At 43.7% G+C, this 11,258-nt stretch overlaps 1 pseudogene across 1 annotated transcript; it reads left to right on the top strand.

Moving 5' to 3' along the window:
• The first annotated feature begins 9,061 nt into the window (after nt 1-9,061).
• Aurka-ps2 (aurora kinase A, pseudogene 2) lies at nt 9,062-10,506 on the top strand (annotated as a pseudogene). Its single transcript, XR_015631376.1, has one exon. The product of XR_015631376.1 is annotated as an aurora kinase A, pseudogene 2 (transcript).
• The last annotated feature ends 752 nt before the right edge of the window (nt 10,507-11,258 follow it).

The raw sequence follows: 11,258 nt of genomic DNA on the forward strand, positions 1-11,258 counted from the left end.
GCCACTTTGCTGAAGCTATTTATCAGCTTTAGTAGTTCTCTGGTGGAACTTTTGGGATCACTTAAATATACTATCATGTCATCTGCAAATAGTGAAATTTTGACCTCTTCTTTTCCGATCTGTATCGCCTTGATCTCCTTTTGTTGTCTGATTGCTCTGGCTAGAATTTCAAGAACTATATTGAATAAGTAGGGAGAGAGTGGGCAGCCTTGTCTAGTCCCTGATTTTAGTGGGATTGCTTCAAGTTTCTCTCCATTTAGTTTAATGTTAGCAACTGGTTTGCTGTATATGGCTTTTACTATGTTTAGGTATGGGCCTTGAATTCCTATTCTTTCCAGGACTTTTATCATGAAGGGGTGTTGAATTTTGTCAAATGCTTTCTCAGCATCTAATGAAATGATCATGTGGTTCTTTTCTTTCAGTTTGTTTATATAATGGATCACGTTGATGGTTTTCCGTATATTAAACCATCCCTGCATGCCTGGGATGAAGCCTACTTGATCATGGTGGATGATTGTTTTGATGTGCTCTTGAATTCGGTTTGCCAGAATTTTATTGAGTATTTTTGCGTCGATATTCATAAGGGAAATTGGTCTGAAGTTCTCTTTCTTTGTTGTGTCTTTGTGTGGTTTAGGTATAAGAGTAATTGTGGCTTCGTAGAAGGAATTCGGTAGGGCTCCATCTGTTTCAATTTTGTGGAATAGTTTGGATAATATTGGTATGAGGTCTTCTATGAAGGTTTGATAGAATTCTGCACTAAACCCGTCTGGACCTGGGCTCTTTTTGGTTGGGAGACCTTTAATGACTGCTTCTATTTCCTTAGGAGTTATGGGGTTGTTTAACTGGTTTATCTGTTCCTGATTTAACTTCGATACCTGGTATCTGTCTAGGAAATTGTCCATTTCCTGAAGATTTTCAAATTTTGTTGAATATAGGTTTTTATAGTAAGATCTGATGATTTTTTGAATTTCCTCTGAATCTGTAGTTATGTCTCCCTTTTCATTTCTGATTTTGTTAATTTGGACGCACTCTCTGTGTCCTCTCGTTAGTCTGGCTAAGGGTTTATCTATCTTGTTGATTTTCTCAAAGAACCAACTTTTGGTTCTGTTGATTCTTTCTATGGTCCTTTTTGTTTCTACTTGGTTGATTTCAGCTCTGAGTTTGATTATTTCCTGCCTTCTACTCCTCCTGGGTGTATTTGCTTCTTTTTGTTCTAGAGCTTTTAGGTGTGCTGTCAAGCTGCTGACATATGCTCTTTCCTGTTTCTTTCTGCAGGCACTCAGCGCTATGAATTTTCCTCTTAGCACAGCTTTCATTGTGTCCCATAAGTTTCGGTATGTTGTATCTTCATTTTCATTAAATTCTAAAAAGTTTTTAATTTCTTTCTTTATTTCTTCCTTGACCAGGTTATCATTGAGTAGAGCATTGTTCAATTTCCACGTATATGTGGGCATTCTTCCCTTACTGTTATTGAAGACCAGTTTTAGGCCGTGGTGGTCCGATAGCACGCATGGGATTATTTCTATCTTTCTGTACCTGTTGAGGCCCGTTTTTTGACCAATTATATGGTCAATTTTGGAGAAAGTACCATGAGGAGCTGAGAAGAAGGTATATCCTTTTGCTTTAGGATAGAATGTTCTATAAATATCCGTTAAGTCCATTTGGCTCATGACTTCTCTTAGTCTGTCGACATCACTGTTTAATTTCTGTTTCCATGATCTGTCCATTGATGAGAGTGGTGTGTTGAAATCTCCCACTATTATTGTGTGAGGTGCAATGTGTGTTTTGAGCTTTAGTAAGGTTTCTTTTACGTATGTAGGTGCCCTTGTATTTGGGGCATAGATATTTAGGATTGAGAGTTCATCTTGGTGGATTTTTCCTTTGTTGAATATGAAGTGTCCTTCCTTTTTTTTTTGACGACTTTTAGTTGGAAATTGATTTTATTTGATATTAGAATGGCTACTCCAGCTTGCTTCTTCTGACCATTTGCTTGGAAAGTTGTTTTCCAGCCTTTCACTCTGAGGTAGTGTCTGTCTTTGTCTCTGAGGTGTGTTTCCTATAGGCAGCAGAATGCAGGGTCCTCGTTGCGTATCCAGTTTGTTAATCTATGTCTTTTTATTGGGGAGTTGAGGCCATTGATATTGAGAGATATTAAGGAATAGTGATTATTGTTTCCCTTTATATTCATATTTGGATGTGAGGTTATGTTTGTGTGCTTTCATTCTCTTTGTTTTGTTGCCAAGACGATTAGTTTCTTGCTTCTTCTAGGGTATAGCTTGCCTCCTTATGTTGGGCTTTACCATTTATTATCCTTTGTAGTGCTGGATTTGTAGAAAGATATTGTGTAAATTTGGTTTTGTCATGGAATATCTTGGTTTCTCCATCAATGTTAATTGAGAGTTTTGCTGGATACAGTAACCTGGGCTGGCATTTGTGTTCTCTTAGGGTCTGTATGACATCAGTCCAGGATCTTCTGGCCTTCATAGTTTCTGGCGAGAAGTCTGGTGTGATTCTGATAGGTCTGCCTTTATATGTTACTTGACCTTTTTCCCTTACTGCTTTTAATATTCTTTCTTTATTTTGTGCGTTTGGTGTTTTGACAATTATGTGACGGGAGGTGTTTCTTTTCTGGTCCAATCTATTTGGAGTTCTGTAGGCTTCTTGTATGTCTATGGGTGTCTCTTTTTTTAGGTTAGGGAAGTTTTCTTCTATGATTTTGTTGAAGATATTTACTGGTCCTTTGAGCTGGGAGTCTTCACTCTCTTCTATGCCTATTATCCTTAGGTTTGATCTTCTCATTGAGTCCTGGATTTCCTGTATGTTTTGGACCAGTAGCTTTTTCCGCTTTACATTATCTTTGACAGTTGAGTCAATGATTTCTATGGAATCTTCTGCTCCTGAGATTCTCTCTTCCATCTCTTGTATTCTGTTGGTGAAGCTTGTATCTACAGCTCCTTGTCTCTTCTTTTGGTTTTCTATATCCAGGGTTGTTTCCATGTGTTCTTTCTTGATTGCTTCTATTTCCATTTTTAATTCCTTCAACTGTTTGATTGTGTTTTCCTGGAATTCTTTCAGGGATTTTTGTGACTCCTCTCTATGGGCTTCTACTTGTTTATTTATGTTTTCCTGGAATTCTTTCAGGGATTTTTGCGATTCTTTCAGGCATTTTTGCGATTCCTCTCTGTAGGCTTCTACTTGTTCTCTAAGGGAGTTCTTCATGTCTTTCTTGAAGTCCTCCAGCATCATGATCAAAAATGATTTTGGAAATAGATCTTGCTTTTCTGGTGTGTTTGGATATTCCATGTTTGTTTTGATGGGAGAATTGGGCTCCAATGGTGCCATGTAGTCTTGGTTTCTGTTGCTTGGGTTCCTGCGCTTGCCTCTCGCCATCAGATTATCTCTAGTGTTACTTTGTTCTGCTATTTCTTACAGTGGCTAGACTGTCCTATAAGCCTGTGTGTCAGGATTGCTATAGACCTGTTTTCCTCTCTTTCAGTCAGTTATGGGGACAGAGTGTTCTGCTTTCGGGCGTGTAGTTTTTCCTCTCTACAGGTCTTCAGCTGTTCCTGTGGGCCTGTGTCTTGAGTTCACCAGGCAGCTTTCTTGCAGCAGAAAATTTGGTCTTACCTGTGGTCCTGAGGCTCAAGTTCGCTCGTGGGGTGCTGCCCACGGGCTCTCTGCAGCGGCAGCAACCAGGAAGACCTGTGCCGCCCCTTCCGGGAGCTTCAGTGCACCAGGGTTCCAGATGGTCTTTGGCTTTTTCCTCTGGCGTCCGAGATGTGTGTGCAGGGAGCAGTCTCTTCTGGTTTCCCAGGCTTGTCTGCCTCTCTGAAGGTTTAGCTCTCCCTCCCACGGGATTTGGGTGCAGAGAACTGTTTATCTGGTCTGTTTCTATCAGGTTCCGGCGGTGTCTCAGGCAGGGGTCCTGCCACTCCTGGGCCCTCCCCCACGGGAGCCCAGAGGCCTTATACAGTTTCCTCTTGGGCCAGGGATGTGGGCAGGGGTGAGCAGTGTTGGTGGTCTCTTCCGCTCTGCAGCCTCAGGAGTGCCCACCTGACCAGGCGGTTGGGTCTCTCTCTCACCGGGTCTGGGAGCAGAGAGCTGCTGCAGGCCGGGATCCGTGGGTGTGGGACTTCCGGTAAACACAGAACGTGCCCAGTCCTAGAGAAATTCTGCTTCCGTGTGTCCCAAGCTCACCAGGCAGCTTTCTTGCAGCAGAAAATTTGGTCCTACCTGTGGTCCCGAGGCTCAGGTTCGCTCGTGGGGTGCTGCCCAGGGGCTCTCTGCAGCGGCAGCAACCAGGAAGCCTGATGATCTTTTTACTTTCCTCTGATTCTGTAGTTATGTCTCCCTTTTCATTTCTGATTTTGTTAATTTGGACACACTCTCTGTGTCCTCTGGTTAGTCTGGCTAAGGGTTTATCTATCTTGTTGATTTTCTCAAAGAACCAACTTTTGGTTCTCTTGATTCTTTGATCAGTCCTTTTTGTTTGTACTTGGTTGATTTCAGCTCTGAGTTTGATTATTTCCTGCCTCCTACTCCTCCTGTGTGTGTTTGCTTCTTTTTGTTCTAGAGCTTTTAGGTGTGCTGTCATACTGCTGATATATGCCCTCTCCTTTTTCTTTCTGCAGTCACTCAGAGCTATGAGCTTTCCTCTGAGTACAGCTTTCTTTGTGTCGCATAAGTCTGGGTATGTTGTACCTTCATTTTCATTAAATTCCAAGAAGTCTTTAATTTCTTTCTTTATTTCTTCCTTGACCAGGTTATCATTAAGTAGAGCATTATTCAACTTCCATGTATATGTGTGCGTTCTTTCCTTACTGTTATTGTAGACCAGCTTTAGGCCGTGGTGGTCTGATAGGATGCAGGGGATTATTTCTATCTTTCTGTATCTGTTGAGGCCTGTTTCATGACTGATTATATGGTCAATTTTGGAGTAAGTACCATGAAGTGGTGAGAAAAAGGTATATCCTTTTGTTTTAGGATAGAATGTTCTATAAATATCTGTTAAATCCATTTGGTTCATGACTTCTCTTAGTCTGTCTATTTCTCTGTTTAATTTCTGTTTCCATGATCTGTCCATTGATGAGAGTGGGGTGTTGAAATCTCCTACTATTATGGTGTGAGATGCAATGTTTACTTTGAGCTTTAGTAAGGTTTCTTTTATGTATGTAGGTACCTTTGTATTTGGAGCATAGATATTTAGGATTGAGAGATCATCTTGGTGGAGTTTTCCTTTGATGAATACGAAGTGTCCTTCCTTATCTTTTTTGATGACTTTTGGTTGAAAATTGATTTTATTCCATATTAGAATGGCTACTCCAGCTTGCTTCTTCAGACCATTTGCTTGGAAAGTTGTTTTCCAGCCTTTCACTCTGAGGTAGTGTCTGTCTTTGTCTCTGAGGTGTTTCCTGTAGGCAACAAAATGTTGGGTCCTCATTTTATATCCAGTTTGTTAATCTGTGTCTTTTTATTCGGGAATTGAGTCCATTGATTTTGAGAGATATTAAGGAATAGTGATTCTTGCTTCCTATTATATTCATGTTTGGATGTGAGATTATGTTTGTGCTTGTCTTCTCTTTGTTTTGTTGCAAAATGATTAGTTTCTTGCTTTTTCTAGGGTGTAGCTTGCCTCCTTATGTTGGGATTTACCATTTATTATCCTTTGTAGAGCTGGATTTGTAGAAAGGTATTGTATAAATTTGGTTTTGTCATGGAGTATCTCCATCTATGTTAATTGAGAGTTTTGCTGGATACAGTAACCTGGGCTGGCATTTGTGTTCTCTTAGGGTCTGTATGACATCTGTCCAGGATCTTCTGGCTTTCATAGTCTCTGGCGAAAAGTCTGGTGTGATTCTGATAGGTCTGCCTTTATATGTTACTTGACCTTTTTCCCTTAGTCTTTTAATATTGTTTCTTTGTTTTGTGCAATTGGTGTTTTGACTATTATGTGACGGGAGGAGTTTCTTTTCTGGTCCAATCTATTTGGAGTTCTGTAGGCTTCTTGTATGTTTATGGGCATCTCTTTCTTTAGGTTAGGGAAGTTTTCTTCTATGATTTTGTTGAAGATATTTACTTCTTCTTTGAGCTGGGAGTCTTCACTCTCTTCTATGCCTATTATCCTTAGGGTTGATCTTCTTATTGTGTCTTGGATTTCCTGTATGTTTTGGACCAGTACCTTTTTCCGTTTTACATTATCTTTGACAGTTGTGTGGGTGATTTCTATGGAATCTTCTGCTCCTGAGTTTCTCTCTTCTATCTCTTGTATTCTGTTGGCGATGCTTGTATCTATGGCTCCTTGTCTCTTCCTTTGGTTTTCTGTACCCAGGGTTGTGTCCCTTTGTGCTTTCTTTATTGCTTCTATTTCCATTTTTAATTCCTTCACCTGTTTGGTTGTGTTTTCCTGTAATTCTTTCAGGGATTTTTGTATTTCCTCTCTATAGGCTTCTGCTTGTTTATTTGTGTTTTCCTGCATTTGTCTAAGGGAGTTCTTTATGTCCTTCTTGAAGTCCTCCATTATCATGGTCAAATGTGATTTTCAATCTAGATCTTGCTTTTCTGGTGTGTTTGGATATTCAGCGTTTTCTTTGGTGGGAGAATTGGACTCTGATGATGCCATGTAGTCTTGGTTTCTGTTGCTTGGGTTCCTGCTCTTGCCTCTTGCCATCAGGTTTTCTCTGGTGTTACCTTGTTCTGTTATTTCTGACGGTGGTTAGACCGTCCTATAGGCCTGTGTGTCAGGAGTGCTGTAGACCTGTTTTCCTGTTTTCTTTCAGCCAGTTATGGGAACAGAGTGTTCTGCTTTCAGGCGTGTAGTCTTTCTTGTCTAGTGGTCTTCAGGTGTTCCTGTGGGCGTGTGTCCTGAGTCCACCAGGCAGGTCGCTTGGAGCAGAAAAGTTGGTCTTTCCTCTGGTGTCAGGCCTGGAGTAGCTTCTCAGATCTGGGTTTCAGTTCTCCATGAGAGCAGCAACCAGTAGGGCCTGCCCTGCCTTCGCTCGGGACCCTGTGCACTGGGGGCCCAGATGGAGTTAGGTGTTTTCCTCTGGAGTCAGAAATGTTGGCAGAGTGTAGTCTCCTCTGGCTTCCCAGGCATGTCTGCCCCTCTGAAGGTCTAGCTCTCCCTCCCATGGGATTTGGGTGCAGGGAGTTGTTTGACCGGGTCCCTTCAGATCCCAGCAGTGTCTGGACCGCAGCCTTGAGTACCCCTATCTTCCTGTTCCCAGAGGCCCTATACAGTTTCCTCTTGGGCCAGGGATGTGGGGAAGAGTGGGCAGTACTGGCAGTCTCTTCTGCCCTACAGTATCAGGAGTGCCCACCTGTCTGGGCAGTGAGTTCTCTCTCCCACAGGGTTTGGGAGCAGGGAGCTGTGGGCTGGGATCAGCAAGGTTCGGGGCCCAGCTAGAAACCGGAAATGCTCGGTCCCAGAGGAATTTTGCTTTTGTGAGTCCTGAGCCCACCAGGCAGGTCACTTGGAGCCAAAAAGTTGGTCTTACCTCTGGTCTCAAGCCTTGAGTTACTTCTCAGAGTCGGGTGAAGCCATGGAGAAAACATCCTGTGAGCAGTTCACTCCCCTATTTCCTTTGTATTTTGGTTGTGGCTAAGCACACAGCTGACTTTGACAACGGACTGTGAGGGGACACTTGTCCCCTCCAGTTTTAGAAATGGAAGAGAAGCTGATCGTCATCCACATTCTCTGATCTTCCACTAGGGGACCCAGTGGAAAGACACAATGAATTTGGTTTTTACTCTGGAGAAGAGCCCAACTCTTTAGAGCTGTCAAACCTGTGTCCATTTTGTGTGCACCTGTAGCCCAGAGGCTGCTTGGTATTTTTCTCTACCTTTTAAAAAGTTATTTTATGGGCTGGAGAGATGGCTCAGTGGTTAAGAGCACTGACTGCTCTTCCAGAGGTCCTGAATTCAATTCCCAGCAACCACATGGTGGCTCACAACCATCTGTAATGGGATCTGATGTCCTCTTCTAGTGTGTTTGAAGACTCATAAAAATAAATCTTTAAAAAAATATATAAAAAAGTTATTTTATGTGTATGGGCATTTTGTCTGCATATGATTCTGTGCACAATGATCAGAAGAAACTGGCGTTACAGACACTTATGAGTTGTGAGCTGCCATATAGGTGCTGGGAATTGAACCCAGGTCCTCTGGAAGAAGAACTAATGCTCTAACCACTGAGCTGTCTCTTCAGTCTATCTTTTCTCTTATTCATTTTATTTGTTTTGTGAATGTGTGTAGGTTTGTGTTTATATGCACATGAGTGCAGGTGAGCTTAGAGGCTGGAAACTCAAGTTATAGATAGTTCTGAGCTGTCCAATATGGGTGCAGGGGACTGAACCTGGGTCCTCTGCAGGTGCATCATGCATTCCTAACCAGGGAGCCACTGCTCTAGCTCCTACCTTATGCTCTCACTGAACAAGGAGCTCAGTGACTTGGCTAGGCTGGCTCTCTAGAGAACCCCAAAATCGCTCCTGTTTCCTCCCCAGTGCAGGGGCTTGTATGCATGTAATGTTACACCTGGCTTTTTTGTTGAAGATTGGAATGCAGGTTCCCCTGCACCAGATGGCAAATGCTTTACCAACTGAGCCATCTTGCCAGCCCCATTTCCCAAGATCTTAAGCAATGTCATAACAAATCAGCTCCACCCACTACAAAGAAGTTTTTGGGACACTTGTGACTGAGGCACACAGCTTGCCTAGGGTCACATGTCCAAGAAAAAGAATGACAGCAGGACTCAAGCCTAGACATTTGTGTACTTTGCCATTCCGACTCATTGCCAGATCCGGGCAGCTCTTAACCTTGGTTTCCCCCACCTTGTTTTTATTTTTAATTTGCCCAGAAAGGGGCACTGGCCCCTTGGAGCTAGAGATATAGGCAGTTGTAAGACACTGAACACAGTGCTGAGAACTGAACTTTAGACCTCTGTGAAAGGAGGAAGCATCAACTGTGCAGCCACCTCTCCAGTATCACAGCTGTCCTGGCCTGGGTCTTCCAGAGTAGAGGTTGGAGTCCTTGTGCCCCACCCCCCAATAACAAATAAAGTGGTTTAGAAAGAAGTAAAATATTTTTCTTTACTGCAAATTATTATCAAATAGTGACATTTCCAGTGTCATTACAGAAACTCTCAGGAGAAATCTGGGTCCTTTAAAGTGAAAGGATGGTATTAACTTATAAAAAATAAATATAAAGCGGGTTCCTGCCTGTGAGTCGGAAGGGGACCGGGCTGGTGAGGACGAGCCTGGATGCTGCAAACCGAAGGTTGAGTGGCACCGGGGTGACATGGACAGATGTAAAGAAAACTGTGTCTCCAGGCCTGTTAAGACCACAGTTCCCTTCGGTCCGAAACGAGTCTTGGTGACTGAGCAGATTCCTTCTCAGCACCCAGGATCAGCGAGCAGTGGCCAGGCCCAGTGGGTCCTGTGTCCTTCCAACTCCCAGCGTGTCCCTCCACAAGCACAGAAACCTGTCGCAGGTCAGAAGTCAGTGCTAAAGCAGTTGCCAGCTGCCAGCGTTCCTCGACCTGCGTCCCGGCTAAGTAACCCCCCAGAAGAGTGAGCAGCCACAGCCTGCAGCCTCGGGAAATTCTGAAAAGGAACAGACATCCATCCAGAAAACTGAAGACTCAAAAAGAAGGGAGTGGACTTTGGAAGATTTTGACATTGGCCGCCCACTAGGAAAAGGGAAGTTTGGAAATGTCTATTTGGCGAGGGAGAAGCAAAGCAAGTTCATCCTGGCTCTGAAGATGCTGTTTAAAGTACAGCTGGAGAAGCAGGTGTGGAGCACCAGCTTCGGAGAGAAGTGGAGATCCAGTCCCACCTGCGGCACCCCAACATCCTCGGGTTGTATGGGTATTCCCATGACGCCACCAGAGTTTATCTAATTCTAGAATATGCGCCCCTTGGAACAGTGTATAGAGAGCTTCAAAAACTCTCCAAGTTTGACGAGCAGAGAATAGCTACCTACATCACGGAGTTGGCGAATGCTTTGTCCTAGTGCCATTCAAAGAGAGTCATCCACAGAGACATCAAGCCAGAGAACCCGCTGCTTGGCTCAAATGGGGAGTTGAAGCTCGCAGACTTCGGGTGGTCTGCGCATGCTCCATCTTCCAGGAGACCCACGCTGTACGGCACCGTGGACTACCTGCCCCCGGAGATGATTGAAGGGCAGATGCATGATGAGGAGGTGGATCTCTGGAGCCTGGGTGTGCTCTGCTATGAATTCCTAGTGGGGATACCTTTGAGGGGATACCTTTGAGACACACACTTATCAGGAGACCTACAGAAGGATATCACGGGTTGAATTCACATTCCCTGACTTTGTGACAGAGGGAGCCAGGGACCTCATTTCATGACAGTTAAAACACAACTCAAGCCAAAGGCTAACATTAGCAGAAGTCCTTGAGTACCCTTGGATCAAAGCTAATTCCTCAAAACCTCCAACTGGCCACAGTAGCAAAGAGGCAACTAGCAAATAATCTTAGGGAATCTGGAGCCATGGGCATTGTGCAACTGTGAGAAAGGCCCCATTGAAGGCACCGGAACCATCATCGCTGCCCTCAGGGTGCCTTGCTGAGCAACTAGACCTTGGCCTTGGATCCAGGAAGTCCCACCTGTTGCCCAGCCCCCAAGAACCATGCTGCTTTTTCTGATGTAGTAATCTGGAAGGAAGGTTCCACTGCAGCTGTCCCCCCAGCCTATGCCCCAAGGTGTCCTTCTGGGGGTCTCCGTGGGAAGTTACCAGTGATCACCTGCGTATTAGCCTCCAAGTGCCAGTGTGTAACTTATTGGGTCGCCAGGACAGGAAAAGCTGTTGGAATGGATATGTAATCTTTTAGTGTCAAAATAAAGATTTGTGTAGACTGTTTTTCTTAAAGAGACACCCATTCAAGGCCCTCCTGTCTTAATTAAGCCTCCTGAAGCCTATGTGGGGTTCAGATCCCCAACCACTGTTATAGAGCCTGTGCTCAACCTGTCTTGGGACCTGACTCAGGTGTTTCTGGATGTTAAAGGCTATATTTTATGTTGTTCTGTCATGTATGCAAACTTGTTAAATATATATGTATAACACCATATATATATATATACATATATATACACACACACACACACACACACACACACACACACACACACACACATATATATCGCCACCTAAAGAAAAAGGATACTTCTCTGGGACCAAAATCAGAGCCAAAATTCATAGCAAGTATGAACTGTGGCTGGAATCAAGTTCTTGCTGCCCATGGG

The sequence above is a fragment of the Rattus norvegicus genome, chromosome 10 (assembly GCF_021556685.1).
Source record: "Rattus norvegicus strain SHRSP/BbbUtx chromosome 10, alternate assembly SHRSP_T2T, whole genome shotgun sequence".
NCBI classification, from domain to species: Eukaryota; Metazoa; Chordata; class Mammalia; order Rodentia; family Muridae; genus Rattus; species Rattus norvegicus.